General features: G+C 38.9%; 1 long non-coding RNA gene and 1 pseudogene across 1 annotated transcript; both read left to right on the top strand.

The window, feature by feature from the left end:
- Positions 1–8,838: 8,838 nt before the first annotated feature.
- Positions 8,839–9,591, top strand: LOC149004380 (putative F-box/LRR-repeat protein 8 pseudogene; annotated as a pseudogene).
- A 2,205-nt stretch (positions 9,592–11,796) lies between these two features.
- On the top strand, positions 11,797–14,024 carry LOC149004379 (uncharacterized). Its single transcript, XR_016175590.1, has 4 exons — positions 11,797–11,861; positions 11,991–12,039; positions 12,689–12,797; positions 13,194–14,024. It is a non-coding gene; the product is annotated as an uncharacterized LOC149004379 (long non-coding RNA).
- Positions 14,025–14,376: the final 352 nt, after the last annotated feature.

The raw sequence follows: 14,376 nt of genomic DNA, 5'->3' as shown, positions 1-14,376 counted from the left end.
GTTGCAAGCCTTCTTTTCTAATTGGCTCCATGCATAGAGCTCGTTGTAGAAATCCACAAAGCCATAACACTGATGTATTATAAATATCCATGTCATTGTTGAGAGACCAATAGATGTTTTTTTCTTTTAGAGTGGTGATTCTTATAGCATGACATTGTTGGGAGACCAAAAAGGCATTTGGAAATCCTTGTAGCATTGAGGAGTTACAGAGTTTCCTGAGTAAGAAAAATATCTGGTTGTACGATGAATGTAATAAGTTGATCATAATTGGATTTCAAATTATTAAGGTATAACTGGATCTGAGGCACAATTGGACCCGAGGCACAACTGGACCCGAGGCGCAACTGGATCTAATCCATATTGGCTAAACTGAAAAATACAACAGTATGTAGCCATCCATGGTCTACAATTGTATACAACATCATCTACAATATATGCATTAATTGTGAAGCAAATATCAGCCCTTGCCTTTCAAATAACATCTAGGCATTATCACTCCAATTACAGCATCCTTCATTCCTAATGCAATAACAATAATAGTATAATGTAGTCATTAATTACAATATATGCATTAATTTTGAAGCAAATATCAGCTCTTACAAATAACATCTGAGTTAAATGGCTCCAATTACAACATGCTTCACTTTAGTTCCATTGCAAACAGCCTCACAGTTGCCTCTCCAATCCCTCTAGAAGCAGTAGTGAAAATAGATGCTTCTCTCAAAAAAAAAAAAAAAAAAAAAAAGAAGAAAAGAAAGAAAGAAAGAAGCTGAATCTAGATGAGAAGATAGATGCTTCTCCCAAAATAAAACCTAAATCCAAATGAGAAGATAGAAGAGTAACTTTGACATGACAACAAATTAGAAGCTTAACTTTGACATGACAACAAGAAATTCATCCATCAAGTAGGACAACAAGCACATTGATTCCCAAGAAGAAGGCATGTCCAAGAAATAATTATTCAAAGAGAAGTCAGCCTAAAGGTAGGAGGGAAAAAAGATTTCCAATACTCATCATATGACTTTTAGACTATAAATATAAGTGTCAAAATTAACAGCCTCTACAACTAGGTAAGTGTGAAAAAAAAAACCCCTTGCAACTAGCTAAATGTCAACTATTGTTTCCTAATTTATCATATGAAACATCACTTTTAGATTGTAAACATAAGTCTCAAAAACAACCCCTACAATGAGCAAGTGCTTGGGCTTTTCTAGGCTTATCATGAACCCAGGGTACTCCCAACATTAAGTATCAACCCCCCAACATCATTCATGACAGAGAAAGAAAATGAACCCAACATGAAATATAATTGAATATTGCAACATGAACTCACAATATAGCTAAACTACTTACATTTAGCTTGTTGGCTGCCTCAACTAGTTGGTGGTTGTGAAGATTGTCCTTGTTAAATGTTTGACCTTGCCTTCCACTTCGTACGTTTCCTTTCTACCATACGTTTACTCTTTTGTATAATTTTATCTTGAACACTGAGTGTAGCAGCTGATGGATGTGGTTGGGACCTTGTCATGCGTTGGCTACCTTGCCTCCCTGGTGTGGGCTCATTGTTCACCTTCATTCAAAAAAAGACAAAATACATTGTGAATTGAAATATAGTAAGGAGGTGAATGCAAGAAAATAATAGATTGTAGATATACCGTTGAGCCAACAAGTGCTCTTTGGCACCTCCTCCTAGTGTGGCATGATTGATTATAGAAGCTACATGTTCTGTACCTTCGTTGTTTTTCACCCTAGCTAGAAATTCTTTTTTCTTGGGTCTTGTAGGCACCCTATGAAAGCGAGGCGATTGTAATGCTTCTTTTGATGGAGGAAGTGAAATTGTGGAAACATTAGGTAGAGGGTAAACTATTGTATCATAGGTATGAATGTATTTTTCCACCGTATAATAATCATCACAAAACATCTCTATGTTTTCCTCCCTTAACAAAATGATTGCTACCACATGCTTACAAGGTAGTCCAGTTAACAGCCAAATTCCACAATCACAATATTTTTCTCCTAGCTTTACCACAAACCTTCTTGAAGTCATGTTAATTACCTTGTAGGCTCCTTAACTGTGGGGATGGACTATGCAGTCTCTACTTGAATGTTGAATTATGGCTAAAGTGGCTCATATGTATGGTGTGATCAAGGGTGGTGATTGAACAATCTCTATCAAATTCAAAATTTGAATGTGATCCAAGAAGATAAGGATAAGGATGTAAACCTGACCCTTATAACTCTCAATCTCGAAATTCAGATGAGTTGTTACTCCCATCTGAATTTCATTCTCTGGATGAGGATCAACATGCCCACTCTAGGCCCACCTTAGGTAAAAGGATGAATTGTTTGTTTAACGTCCATTGAAGGAAAATGTGGAGATTAATTACTTGAGAGAGATAATTGTGAATTCACAAGAATTTGGAGCGAGCTTGTTTTCTCAATTGGGCCTTGCAACCAAGCCCAAAAGGAAAGGAGTTTGCTACGCACCCAAGTCAAGAAGAGGAGTTTTTGTTCGTGGGTGTGGACATTGTCAATCTTTCTAGCCCATTCCAACGGATGGTTATCTTGATAAATTACCCATTACCCTCTATTAAGTTTGCTTACCTTTTCTGTTAACTTTGAAATTGGACCATTTTGCCCATGAGAGTACTATGACTAAATTGCCCTCCATACCCAACCCTTAGGAGGAAGAAGAGATTCTCCCTTCACCCATCCTCAACCTACACGTTGATTCTCGTAGAACACCTAACACTGCCAGCTCCCTACCCGAAACCACCATCCCCTACCACGAATCTCTCTCTGAATGAAACCATTCAGAGAGTCGGACCGACCTTCTTAGAGAAGGCAACTCCCCTTCAAAAGAAAATTTTGCTTTTTTCTGTTCACTTATTCACACTAGATATAGAAGTCACCCAAAAATTTATCTAGATCCAATTCTCAATGTGTTTTTCCTTATCGCAACTAAGCATACAAAGGTTATACGACTACTGAAGAAAGAGAAATTCCTTTGCAATTTCCCCATCTCATAAAAAAATAAAAAATAAAAAAAGATAAAATAAAGAAGGCAAAACAGAGAAGAAGGTTTGGACTGCAGAGTACGCCTATACAATTGTTATGCCAAATTGTTTTTGAGACTTTAGAACTAGTATGAACCACCTGAACTAGAGTCAACTGGGTTCGACTTAGTAAATTGCCACGCATAGGCACTCTTCAGCGAGTAGTCTTCTGACTATCCGTTTGGCACTCCTCGGAGAATGGTTACTAGCCCAGCCACGTGGCGGCAGTTTATTTTGGAAGACGCCACTAGACGGACTCCTCGACTTTCATTGGTCGACAAGATCTCAATCGGATACGAAGCTATCCTTATACAAATATATGCTTGCTAGAGCATTACATTCAAGATTTAATGCACCGTGTCTATGCATTTAATGGTCTACACTTATCAAAGGATATGCCAACACGCCAAAATCTCTCTAGGTATTGCTTTCCATCAGCTTGTCGAGAGTTCAAAACGAGACATGTCACACCTGAAGTAAGCTTTTGACAAGGATATCTGCAGACCTCCTAAAGAGTGCCTCAAACTAGTTGCTTCACGCACAAGCCTAATCTCTGCTTTGGTTTTCCTCTTGGGAATTGGATCAACCCATCCAATGGTTGTCATCCATCTTCTCCATGGTATCTTCTTCTGGTATAAGAATGGTTACATATACCTTCTTCTAGTAAGCCAAACTAATCCATGTTCAAACTGAATTAACTCCTACACTTACCCATGAGAACTTAATCTCTTTGGGCATTTACTCCTTGAGAGGAACTGTGTTATCCATAATCTAACTTTACCATCGGAGGCAGCTTCTATCCACAGGGGCCTCATATGTTCCTTTGTTGACAGATCCTTGGTTCCAAATGCTTCTTGGCTGAATCGGAGCCAACAGATTTTGTATCAACAACAACTAAACTTGATCCCATTATTTGGAGATCTGTTGTTTCCTTTTGTCTAAAATTAATGAGCTTGGCTGAATTGAAACATACAAGGCAAGGGTTTGGACCAAAATAAAATCTTCAAGTGCACACTCTAAATGATTGCCAGATATAGAAATCACCCAAAAATCTAAATTTTAGAGTAAGCAAAGATTGAGATTGCAGAGAAACTGACTAAGATTCTCTATGCTCTCTGCAACTAAGGTTCGAATTATAATGGAAGAACAAAGATAAGAGAATTTAAGAAGGATTTTCTCCGCTTTATAGAAATGTTTGGCAGCACTTTCAATGAATTAATGGCCAGATGATCCCCTTTACTCGAAATTGCCCACATCTACAAGAACTAGAGAGAGTTTTTGAATGGGACGGTGGCTTCTAGTAGGGAGCCAGCATTAGTAGGTGTTCTCCAGTAGACAAGGTGTACGTAGAGGATGGGTGGAAGAAGACCTAAGGGTTGGGTATGGAGAGTAATTTAGTCATAACACCCCTATGGGCAAAATGGTCATTTCAATTTCAAAGTTAATAGAAAAGGTGAGCAAACTTAATAAACGACAATGGATAATATATCAAGTTGTAAAAAGAGGGCACTCAGTTAATATTGTCCACTAATGGGGGCATTCAGGAGTTTCTTCGCAACTTATGGGGGTGCCAAGTAAAAAACACTTTTTTTTTTTCTCTTTTTCTTTTGGTTCTCATGACTAATACGGCTGGAATAAGTGGGCATGGGCCCCAATAACAAAGGGAAACCTCACAAGCATGGGGTCTTCCAAATGCTTGGAGGGAGAAGGAGAGCATGCCTCCATCGGGGCCATGATTTGTACACCAGATTAGTGGAGAAGAGGGACATTGCCAACGGCGACGGTGGTGAAGAGCGAACCCTAGAAACTAGGGGAGTGCGAAAACCCTCCATGGTCGTCAATTATCATCCAAATTATCCTAATCCTCCCTTTAGGGCCGTTGTTAGACATTGTAACGACACTCATCGCAAAGACAGATGGGTTAAGCCCAAATGTGGTTTCTGATGATATTTAGCTGCAACAATACTTGGACAGTTGTCAGTAAACTGTTTTGGTTTTTGGTTTTCAACTATAGGGTTTGTGATTTTAACATGATTGCACTTTTGGAAGATTCATATGATATTAGTTACAAAAAGAGTCATATGATATTTGTACCTGATGTGTCCAAGAATTGTTCCACCCTTGGGTTCTTGCAAAACAATCGTCAGAAATGGGCCTACTTAGCAATCGGGTAAGCCACTTCTTAAGTCAATCTGTGAACCAACACAGAGCTCTAGCTAGTTGAAGAGCTTAGTTGAAAATGATAATGGAGGGAAACGATTCAGATACCTCTACTTTGAGTGACCCTTTAATTTATATAGGGTTTCCCTGTTATTTTCGAGCATTAAATTCATTCAAAGTTCTCCTTTGTTGCCGTCCTATCGTAGGGTTTTCCCCTTTCATCTAAGTCATTTATAGTTTCCATGTAAGGCACAATCACCTATCCCGAATTTGACGGGAACACATCTCTTTCCATAATTGTCAAGTTCCTTCACCCTTACGCTACCTTTTGGTTCAACCTCCGAACCAATCCCAACCGGAGTCAATTACCCGATCGCGGTTGAACCCGGTTTGTTGTTATTTTATCCCTCTTATTCTCGACCGTTAGATTCATTCATAGTTCTCCTTCGTTGTCGTCCTATTGTAGGGTTTTCCCCTTTCACCTTAGTCAATTATAGTTTCCATGGAAGGCACGATTGCCTATCCCAAATTTGACGAACACGTCTCTTTCCATAACCGTCCGATTCCTTCACCCTTACGCTACCTATTGGTTCAACCTCCAAACCAATCCCGACCGGAGTCAATGACCCGATCATGGTTGAATCCAGTTTTGTGTTATTTTATCCTTATCAGTACCAAAAAGAAAAAAGACTCATGTGATATCAATAATCAATAAAACTACCTAAGAGACCTCTGCTAGAGCTACTGCTGGAGAACCTTGCTAGTTTCCTTTTCTACCATGCCATCTCAATAATCCATCCGTGAAAATAACCAAAATCATCTAATAAAGTCCAAATAACCCAATGGAGTCAAAAAGCAAGAAATCTAAACCTTAACCCAAAATTCACCCACCATCACAACCAGAGCATTAGAAAACTACACTTTTAATTTAGCTAGACAACATCTGGGGTACATTTTAAATTAACAAAAAAGTATTACTATTAGAATGGGTCAAGTGGTCTAAGCAAGTTTTGGTCTTCGTGAGAGGTTGTGGGTTCAAATCTCAAAGACACATTCCCTTTCGCTTTTTTTTTTTTCGGTACAAAGAGGGTCAAGAGACTCAAAAATAAACTTACTAATAGGAATGAGAAACTTATCCACCTGAAGATCCTCTCTAAGCCGGAAGGAGGATCCAGACAGGTTGGCAAGACAATTTTTCCCTAAATATAAACTCTCGCCATCGAGTCACTGTACATCAAAACTAAGAGAATATCCTATCTATCAAAAGTTTGTTTATCTCTTCTATATGACCTACAAATTTACCTTGAGGCTTCCTGGAAGAGTGCACCAAATGCACCACCTTTATAGGGATTTTTGTTCGCGCCTGCGCGGATATCGTCCGCGCAGGCGTAGTATCATGACAAGTGTTGCTTAAATAATCTGATGGTTGAAATAATAGATATTTTAATAATTCGATAGGCTAAGCTTTCAAACTATTTTAAATTACAGAAACTCACCTCCAAATAAATTAAATTTACAACAAAAAGGCTTCTTTCACAAATTTTGGGAAAAACCTAGATCCACCAAAACCTAATATTGTCCTCTATTCCTTTCTTATCCCTAATGAATAGAGCCATCTTCTTCGTCTTAGTTGCAGATTCATCGAGCGAAACCTATCCCTGCATTTTATAGTCTCACCGGTTCTAAATTATTGTTGTTGCAATTTCTCCAAAAACCTAATTCGATGAGGTTTGGTAAAGTTGGCAAGCAAACCCCAATCCTCACCCTATTTCTGCTTTAGTTTTTTGTCGGTGGGTAGTCCCTGTTGTTCACTAAAATGTTTAAACAACGAAACTCTCTATTTGAGTTGTTTATCTGTTCTTTCTAAAATTTAATGTTCTCTTGAGTAAGTCCATGCTCATTTTGGTAAATTTGAAATCTGTTTTGTGTGTTTAAGTAACTTTCTTGTCCTATTCTTTCCAATCATCAGTATTTGTAAAACCATCAAGACTTGGTGGCATTCGCTTGCTCTGATTCTAAAGGGCAATTGGAGTAGCAGATGGAGACAATTGGTTGCATCTGCAAAAAATAAATAATTTTACATTTGAGAGTCAACTTCGGTAGAAGATTGTGAGGTTGTTCTTTCAATTAATGAGGTCCATAGTTGTTCATATCGATCTTAGATATGGAGGAAATTAATTATATAACTTCTATATTTCCTTGTAGGAACCAATGCAACCAACTTTACAAAACCTCCTGGAAATAGGTTTTCGGAATACTACGACGGTAAGAAACCAGTGAGATTGTGAAATCCAGGGATAAGTTTATGATGAATTTGCAACTAAGATGAAGATGCCTCTATTCATTAGAGATAAGAAAGTAATAGAGGACAAGATTGGCTTCGCCACTTCGGTGGATCTAGTTTTTCCCCAAAATTTGTGAAAGAAGCCCCTTTGTTGTAAATTTAATTTATTTGGAGGTGAGTTTCTGTAATTTAAAATAGTTTGAAAGTTTAGCATGTCAAATTATTAAAGTATCTATTATTCTAACCATTGGATTATTTAAGCCGTGTCACGATTTCACGCCTGCACAGGGCGCAAACAAAAATCCCCTTTATATGTTCTAAGAAAATGTATGAATTAAAATTTTAACAAAATAACAAATAACAGAGGATAATCTATTAAAAGAAGAATTCATCGTGAATTTTGTTTTGCTTGTTATAAAAATTACTAACGATAAACATTATTTTCGACTGAGTTTTGAATTTTAAATTTCAAATGACTTATTATCAATTTGAATTTTAAATTCTCTCAAACTCAAATTGTTTTTTTCCAGTAAGAAGCCAATTTAGAAATTGAAATTCTTTCAAACTCCAAAGCTAAGGATTTAGGATTACATAGAGACTGAAATTCTTTCAAACTCAATTTGTTGATGTAATCCTATTTCTCTTACTCGCGGAGCACGAAAAAAGGTGAGAGAGAGAGAGAGAATTTATGTAAAATTTTCTTTCGGTCGTTATAAATAAGATATAAGAGAGAGAGAGAGAGGAGGATTTTGACAAATCAGAAACAGGAGAAGCAGCATGAAGAAAAGGATTACCCCTTATTTACCTCTGTACTCGGCGGCCGAGTGTTGTGGATGGCGGACAAACATCGACGACTTTCCCGACGAGTGCCTGGCCAATGTGTTCGAGTTTCTGGACTTGATCGACCGCAAGAACTGCTCTCTCGTGTGCCATCGCTGGTTCTGCATCGAGGGTCAGAGCCGACGTCACCTCAGTTTTAAAACCATAAGCCACAAATCCGATCTTCTCGTCCACCCGGACATTTGCTCTCTCTTGACTCGATTCGATTCCCTTACCTCACTCGCATTCCATTTCGTCAGGATCGACGACTATGATCTTGTCCTCATCTCTCTTCGCTGTCGCAAACTAACCAAACTAAGGCTTCGTTGTTGCAGACTTTTAACCGATGCAGGGGTAGCCGATTTTGCCTTGAATTGCAAGGGTTTGAAAGAATTTGATGCCCAATGTTGCGTTTTTGGTGCCGAGGGCATCAACGCTATCCTCAATAATTCTTCTTTCCTCGAACATCCCACCGCCCTGAATCTCGACGGCTTTGCTGTTGCCAATAGGCCCAATACCATGTCGTCGTCTATAGGTCCAGGCGTGGCAGCTTCCTCTCTCAAGACTATCTGCATCGGTGAAACACCTTCGCAATTTTTTGTACCTTTGATTATCGCTTCTAAGAATCTTACGACTTTGAAGGTCGACAACTGCTCCGGAAATTGGGATAAGGTGTTCGAAACCATGGTAAAACAACAAGTGACGGGTTTGGTCGAGATCCAACTGACGGATGTCGGAATAAGCGATGCTGCTCTGGTTTCCATATCTAATTTCTTGGATTTGGAGACGTTGCGCTTCACTGCAAATGCGAACTGTACGAATGCAGGACTCGCGTACATCGCTAATCGCTGTAAGCGTCTAGGAAAACTCGGCATCCGAAATTCTGATCAAATAAGGGACGAGAGCATCATAGCTATTGCCAAAGGGTGCCATAAACTTGAGGAATTGGTTCTAGTGCGTGTGAACATTACTTCTGTGAGTTTGAACATACTGGCTCGGAATTGCCCAAAACTGGAGAGGTTAGCGCTGTGGAAGAACGACACAGTTCATGATGCCGAGATGAGATTAATCGCTGCTAATTTCATGGCGTTGAAATATCTTAGTATCTATGCTTGTGGAATCACCGATCAAGGAGTGCTGGCGCTTTCTAGTGGTTGCCCTAATTTGCTTCGTCTTGATATTTTGAATTGCACCGCAACAACTCTGGATGGATTGAATCGGTTGAAGGCGGAGCGGGTTTCCTTGGTCATCTGTAACCACCGTCGTTCCTAGGTTCCCTTGGTCGTCGATTAACGCGTTCCTTTGTTTCGGTAATTAGCTTGAATCACATTGGAGAATTGCCACTACACCATCCACTTCCAAGAAAAATAGCAATTGATCCAAGCTTGAAACAGGAGAAAGGTAACACTTTGAAGGCGGTTACCCCTGTTGAGCGGAGACCAGCGTAGTGCGAAGAAGAGTAGTCGTCCTCCTTTTCTTTTTGTGGAGTCGCAGAGGACCGGTGGTTTGACCCAATGTGGCTCACTCCGATCTTCCGCGCGCGATGCTCGGACTCCACCTATAACGATCAGGGAATCGTGATGTTTATTATTTATTTATTGGTGTTAATTAAAATATAAAATATCCAATGATCAGGTATTTTTGCCATTTATTAAACCGTTTCGGTTGCCTTAATTAATCTTTTTGGACCTGGGGGCCTATGCGAACTTCGGCTATGCCGCCCCTCGGGGGTCAGATGAAAATTACCCATATATATATTGTAACTGACTATTTCATTCATTGTTAGCTAGGGGTTTAACTGACGGTATATAGAATTTTTTTTTATAAAATGGATTATTATATTAATCATAAAACATAACCGAATAATTCTTTCATATTCATAGAGGTAAGGGACATAATTTACATGGATATAGTAAGCCTAGCTTGGGCTGCTTTAATGGTAGTCTTTACATTTTCTCTTTGGCTCGTAGTATGGGGAAGAAGTGGACTTTAGAGGTACTACTAATTTCTAATTTAATTAAGGTTAAGTCGGGTAATCAAACTCTATCAATGGTTTCCTAGATTGTTCTGCAAAGCATTGTTAAATGATAATATCTTCATTTCAAAATTCTACTGGAATCCAGTACCAGTAAAAGTAAAGTAATGTATTATTATAAATAAAAAATGACTTTTCAATCAAACAACTATTTCAAGAATCCCCATGTTCCTATTTCGACGACCGGATTTGGATCGGATAGTGGTATATCCATATTCGCATCCTATTATATTCGGACAAATTCTGTCGGATTCGAATGATAATCGGATAGTTATTTTTTTAAGTAGATTTTTCTAAATAGACATAAATATAGATTGAATACAAGTTTTCAACTACCTATTTACATCTTTATCTTTTTATTTGTGAGGGCTAGGTTTGAGATTTAAGAATTTAACAACTTTAGTAGCTATTTTAGTAGAAAAGCTAGAAAAATAGTCACATATTATAGGCCTAAATTATAAAAATAAGAATAATAAATCTAAATAAGTAACTTAATCAGATAATTTTAGTAAGAAAGGGGTATACCATAACCGCATCCTATTAATAATTGGACGGATTCGGATACCTGCGAATTCAAAGCGAATTTCAGTTATTCATTTACTCCCTTGTTGTTAGCTGAGTCAATCCTTTATTAATGGTCATCTTCTTGGTTTTTGAATTTAATATAGTTGCACCACATATGGGAGATTCATCAGTACTTAAGGTGGCGTTTGGTTCTGCTTTCCCGGATCTAATTCCGGGAACATAATCTGTTTGTGTTTGGTTCAACTTGGTCAACCTAGCTTCGGTAATCCACATTTTACACTAAAATGTAGGATCCTTGAACCCCTCCTGAGGTGGTTTCCAAACGCTTACCTTTGGAACCCCGTATAACGGGTTGGATCTCGTGTTCTTTTCTCTTCGCGGTTGTGGTGGTAGGTTTTTCCTCTCTTCCTCGCTGCTCGCGCTCTCTCTCGCTCTCTCGCTCTCTCTTCCTCGCTTGCTCGCTCGCGCTCTCTCTCGCTCTCTCGCTCTCTCTTCCTCGCTGCTCGCTCCCCTCTCTCTCGCTCTCTCGCTCTCTCTTCCTCGCGCTGGTTGTCGTTCCTCTCTTCTTGCGCTGCTGTCTTGCTCCTCTCTTCCATCCGCTGGGTTGTCGTTCCTCTCTTCCTCGCGCTCGTCTCGGTCCTCTCTTCCATCGTGCTGGTTGTCGCTCCTCTCTTCGTGCGTCGTGCTTCTTCTTCTTGTCCTCGCATTCGGTCCTCTCTTCCATCGTGCTGGGTTGTCGCTCCTCTTTTTTATGCTGTTTGTTTCTAGGATTTTTCAGGGGTTTTCAATTCTTCTACTGTTTTGGTTTCTTAATTAATACCTATTTGGTGTGGATCGCTTGGAGCAGCGTTCTTCTCGCAGCACTTGCGGTGTGTGCGACAGTGGTTTGAGTTTGGACACTGCGGGCAGAGGGTTCTGCGTGGCACCCATGTATTACAGAGGAGCTGCAGCTGCCATAATTGTCTATGATATTACTACCACGGTCTGAATCTATTTCTGTTTTCTTATTTGGTTTAGGTGTTTTAACTAGGGGATCATAGATGGTAGATTGGGTTCTTGAAGGGCTATTTTTGTTAATTTTGTGCCTTACTTTCCCCTTTTTAAACATCAGGAATCATTCGAAAAAGCCAAAAAGTGGGTACAAGAACTTCAGAAACAAGGTCTGAATTCTTGCTTTCATTTAATTTTTTACTGTAGAATTAATTTATGCAAGGTTGATGGTATCTAGTTTTTTTTTTTTTTTTTTTGGGGGGGGGATTTGTTGGGGTTACTATCTTTAATTTGATAGCAAATATCATGCAATTCCCTGCAACCCATCATGAAAACTAAAAATTCGAGCAATACTTTTGGATTTATGGGATCATCCGTTAAAGTTGTACTCAACTGTTTTGTTTTGAAGGTAAATGCACAAGTTATGTAGTTTTTTGTGCAATTTAGAGGATATTTATGTAATAACATGAGTAGCAATGGCAACTGTGGCATCGAAGGTTTGAGACACATTTTCAGTCCAGGCTTCAGAGTATACATTGTTTCTGGGTATATTTAAGATTTTTATCCAACCTGGCTTTCTTGACTTATGATACTTCAATGTTAGTTACTGTATGATGGTTCAGACCTGCCTAAGTCATTTTGATAGGTATAACTTTCTTCTGCTTCTGATTGAGTGTTGGACGGTGATAGTTCCTGTGTCTCTTTTGACTTGCTTGCTTCTCTCATCCCCAGATGGGTGGTTTATCTGTAGTATTGAAGTTTATGTTTTCAGTCTATTGTGACTGTTTATGACATGGCCTTTTGTATTGATGTGAGCAGCAAAGAGATTGCCTCGAGCTCAGCCAGCCCAGAATCCTGCCGGCATGGTTCTTGTTGACAGACCAACAGAAAGATCCCGCTCTGCAGCCTGCTGCACTTAGGTGTTTAGGTGATTCTCTTTTCTCTCTTCTTTGTAATTCTCCCTCTCCTTAAACTTTTGTCTTGCTTTAATTATCATCTTGTGATTCAGCCATAAAAATTGGATCATCTTATTCAATTCCCATCAAATCACCCCCCCCAAAAAAAAAAAAAAAAAAGAAGAGGGGGAAAGGAAAAAACTCTTAAAGGATCATCTGTTCGATGTTCCTGGGCCATGAGAAATGTCTCTGGACATGATATCTCCATGCGCTTCTGTATTTTTTATTTGATTGTTCATGTTATGATATCTTTAGTTATGTTGAAATTTACATTGCTAATGTATACTGCTGTAGGCTTCTTGCTTATTTCTCTCCTGTCTTAGAGCTGATATTATGGTTTTCATTTCTCGGATATTTGTGATTGACAGGTACTGAGTTACGGTAACTTGATAAACTGTTTTGAGGGTTGTGAAGATAGGGCAGAGATCATTCATTGGGAGACATTTGAGACCAGGTGACTTCTGTGGGGAGGAATTGCTTGAATGGGCTTTGCTCGATGGATCCACTCTTAACTTGCCTTCATCAACAAGGACTGTCAAAGCCCTTAAAAAAGTGGAAGCATTTGCCTTGAAAGCAGAAGATCTCAAGTTTGTAGTAAACCAGTTTAGGTGGTACTTCAAAAGCAAGAAGCTACAACATACTTTCCGATTCTACTCTCACCATTGGAGGACATGGGCTGCTTGCTTCATACAGACGGCTTGGCATCAGTACAAGAGAAGGAACACTACAAAGATACAAAACCTAGGGGTTGCAATCATTGTTTCGATGTTTGCCAGCAACAGCTCGAGGATGGGAACTCAGAAGATCAATGGAGTTGAGGTTCCATTTACAAAAACCTGAAGAGCCAAAGTACTTATAATTGAGCCTGATGATGAATAGCAAGTGTCTTGTACAGCAACAAACATTGGAAGCTGTCAAATAATAATTACATCATGTGCATTAATGAGTATTGAAGTATATATGTGAATGACATCTCTATAGGTATACTTTGAACTTGTACCTAGTTTTAAAATTGATTTGCCTCCACATACTTCAGTGCAACCCCATTCAGTCCCATTTTGAATTCTTGTCAAGATGAAACAGTGCCCTCTGTTTCACCCTCCTGGTCGTTAAAACTGGACATATCTCGAGAATTGAGTGGGAAGGGATGATAAGTACTAAATGTATTGATGAAGAATTCAATGTAAATGACGTCGCCATTCACAACTTTTTATTTGACTGGTAATTGAGGCTTTCCGGTTTATTGTAGTTTTCGTTCAGATTGAGATAATTTTTTAAATACTAATTCCATTCAATGGAGTCAACTATGCTCAGATACAAATGGAGATAAGAGAGAGGAGAATGAGAATTTTTTAAGTATAGTCTCTGTTTGTGGGTGGTTCTCATTATTTGGGTTGTTTCTTTGTCCCTTTTAGGAATGGTGTAACATATGTCTGGTTGGAGGAGGCAATCTCTCTGGCTTATCATTGTCTAAAATGCAATTTTTTTTCCCCTTTTAGCAGTGCTCACACACAAAATCAAAAAAATTGTTAGTGCAACTTGGAAGGAATA

Source organism: Hakea prostrata, chromosome 9 (genome assembly GCF_041222555.1).
Source record: "Hakea prostrata isolate BN-2017 chromosome 9, UWA_Hpros_2, whole genome shotgun sequence".
Taxonomy (NCBI): domain Eukaryota; kingdom Viridiplantae; phylum Streptophyta; class Magnoliopsida; order Proteales; family Proteaceae; genus Hakea; species Hakea prostrata.
The sequence above is the reverse complement of the archived record's forward strand: the minus strand, read 5'-3'. Positions and strand labels throughout refer to the sequence as shown.